Here is a 3,558-nt window from a genome sequence, read left to right as displayed (position 1 = left end):
ATATACAATTATCAACGTCAGACTGGCCCAGCGGAGGACTGGACTGTCCTTTGGTGGGCCCAGGCACCGAGCTGCTTCTCTCCAATTGCAGAGCAGAGAGACATTGTCTCCCTGCAATGCCACTTACTCTTGTAGGCCACAGGTTGCATAAGGCACAAGTGACGTGATGACGTTTCTGCGCTGGGTCATGAGCAGCAGGCAGAAGACCTATCCAAACTTAATGAGGAGAGGAGGGCTCAACAAATATTGGTGTCACAAAGAGGGCCTAACAACTATATAGGGACACAAAGGGGGCCTAACTACTATAGGGGTGGCAAAAAGGGGAACCTAACTACTATATGGGGGCACAAAGGGCGCCAAACTACTGTTGGGACAGCACAAGGGAGACCTAACTACTATATGGGGGTACAAAGAGGACTAACTACTATATAGGGGGCCTAACTACAATAGGGGCCTAACTACAATAGGAGTGGTACAAAGGGGTACCTAACTACTATATAGGAGTACAAAGGGGGACCAAACTATTATATAGGGGCACAAAGGGGATCTAACTACTATATGGTGGGAGCAAAGTGAGCCTAACTACTATCTGGGGGCACATAGGGGGACCTAACTATTATATTAGGGCACAAAGGGGACCTAACTACTATATGGATGGCGCAAAGGGGGGCCTAACTACTATATAGGGGCATAAAGGGAGCTAAACTACTATATAGGGGCACAAAGTGGACTTAACTGCTATATAGGGGGCACAAAGAGGGACCTAACTACTATATGGGGTCCCAATAGGGCCTGACTTCTATATTGGGGCACCAAGAGGGTCTTAACTACTATATTGGGACACAAAGGGGAACTAACTACTATAGGAGCACATAGGAGGACCTAACTACTATATGGGGACACAAAGGATTACCTAACTACTATATTGAGACAGAAAGATGGACCTAACTACTATATGGGGGCACAAAATGGTCTTAACTATTATATGTGAACACAAAGGAGGACATAACTACTGTATGGGGGCAAAGAGGGGGACATTGCTACTGTGTGGGAGCATATACGGAGGCATTCCTTTGTAGGGAGTACAAATGAGCACTATTACTGAGTGAGGCCTAAAGGGGGCACTATTAGTGTTTGGGGCAGTATTACTGTGTGAGGCCTTAAGGGGGCATTATTTCTGTTTAAGGAGCACTATTACTGCAAAGGGTACTGAGGAGCACTATCACCATTATAGTGTGTGGCACCTAGAGAGAGCATTATTTTCATCTGGGGCACTATAAATGGTGAGCTTTTGTAGAGGGTGGGGAATAGGTGGGAGGGTGTTGGAAAAGCGGGCCGCCACAGTCGTTTGTGTCGCAAATTCTGCAGAGGGGATTCGTGTTCTGGGCCAGATCAAGAAGAAAAGGGACAGTGAACGACTCCAATCTGAGAAGACGTCACCAGTGAGTCTCTGGATTTCACTGTATTGTAATCACTTATATGGTCTGCCGAGCGCCTGTGAAGAACTGGTATCCACCACTATATGGTCAATGTATAGTGGTAATATTGGTCTTTGTTTTACTACACAATTAAGAGTGGTTGCATTATTTCGATATAGCTGAAGGGTAGGCTCTAATAATAATTTCCTCTTGTGGGCCCAAGGTACTCCAGTCAGACACTGGTAACTATTGATTTCGTTCTATTCAAGATCATGTAATTCCAAAGAATGACATGGGTATGCGAGGATGTGGGGGACTTCAAACACGGCAGAAAGACACTATGTTTTACCTGTTTTACAACTATTTATACATGTACAACCTGCAGCAGACAAGCAGCCGTTAGTCTGAAATTTCACCTGTGTATAAGTTACCTTATGTAGGTATTACAGCTGCATTTTATGGCATGCATTATAACCACAAGACCTAGTCTCCCCCAGCGGGGTTCAATTGAGCCTAACTTAGATCAGAATCAGACAAAAGAAACGAAAAAAGGTGGTCCTGCCGTAATACAGATCCTAAAATGTGAATGTATCTCGCCCTATGTGAAACCATCCTTAAAAGCTATGTACAACTTTGAAATTGTTTTTGTTTTGTTTTTCCTAATAATGATCATTGTGTTTTGTGCAACTTTCTAAATACTTTTTATTGAAAATTATTTTTACTTTTTGAGATACAGCTACTTTGTATCCTGTATACAGAACAGCTGTATCTTGCACTGAACCTGAATGTGTCAGGTCAGTGGTACTAATGGGTTTAGTGTCAGCGAGTCCTGTGTGTCTCTGACACGCAGGATCGAGCTATTACCGATCACATTAAGGGTATGTTCACACGCACTGTTTTCATACGTAATTCGGGCATTTTACGTCTCGAATTACGCATGAAAAAAACGGCTCTATTGCGCCTACAAACATCTGCCCATTGCTTTCAATGGGTTTTACAGTGTTCTGTTCCCACGAGGTGTTATTTTACGCGTCACTGTCAAAATACGGCGTGTAAAAAAGAAGTGCATGTCCCTTCTTGGGACGTTTTTGGAGCCGTTTTTCGTTGTTTCAGCCTGAAAATTGGAGTCCATGAATAACGGCTCCAATTACGGCCAAAGAAGTGACAGGTCACTTCTTTGACGCGGGCGTCTATTTACGCGCCGTCATTTGACAGCGGCGCGTAAATTACGCCTCGTGTGAACAGACAAACGTCTGCCCATTGCTTTCAATGGGCAGATGTTTGTCAGCGCTATTGAGGCGCTATTTTCGGACGTAATTCGGGGCAAAAACGCCCGAATTACGTCCGTAAATAGGCCGTGTGAACATACCCGAAAACAGCTCCGTATTTTCAGACGTTTTTGGTCACTGCGTGTGAACATACCCTTAAGTTCAGAACTTAGATGTGATCGATAACAGGTGTTTCCTGCGTGTCAGAGACTCGTAGGACCAGCTGTCACTGAACCCGTCAGTACCGCTGACCTGACGGATTCAGGTCTCAGCGCAAGACAGAGCTAGATACAGCTGATCTGTATAAAGGATCAAAAGCAGCTGTATATCAAAAAGTTAAAATGTTGCACCAACCACACTGATAGACATTTTTATTCAATAAAAAGATTTCAAAGGTGTACATAGTTACATAGATTGAAAAAACACATAGGTCCATCAGGTTCAACCTTTCTGAATAAATTACCCGTCATTCATTGCTTGATTAACTATAACCCTCAATGCTATTCGTAAATAACTAGGCATAAAGGCCTTTAAATTACATTACATTTAGGAATTAAATTTCCTAATATATTCTTGAAAATGTCCTAAAGATAATAATTGACCATTTTAATTGATTTGATTTTATATACATTAGGTGCAAAGGCTCTGCCATGCAAACCCCACCCTGTAAAAATTGTCAGTGTCAATTATTAATCTAGAAAATGATTCGATTAAATGTTATTAGGGCATTAAACGTCTGCAAAATCAATAGCACCCAGCCAGTTCTAGTAGCCCGGTTCTGAAAAGGCTAGCCAGCTAATGAATGAATCTCCCTGATTTATTGTGTGTCTTTGTTCTGCTACGACACACCCCTCTGGAACAGAACAGAACCC

The sequence above is a fragment of the Rhinoderma darwinii genome, chromosome 9 (genome assembly GCF_050947455.1).
Source record: "Rhinoderma darwinii isolate aRhiDar2 chromosome 9, aRhiDar2.hap1, whole genome shotgun sequence".
Lineage (NCBI taxonomy): Eukaryota > Metazoa > Chordata > Amphibia > Anura > Rhinodermatidae > Rhinoderma > Rhinoderma darwinii.
Note: the sequence above shows the minus strand (reverse complement) of the source record.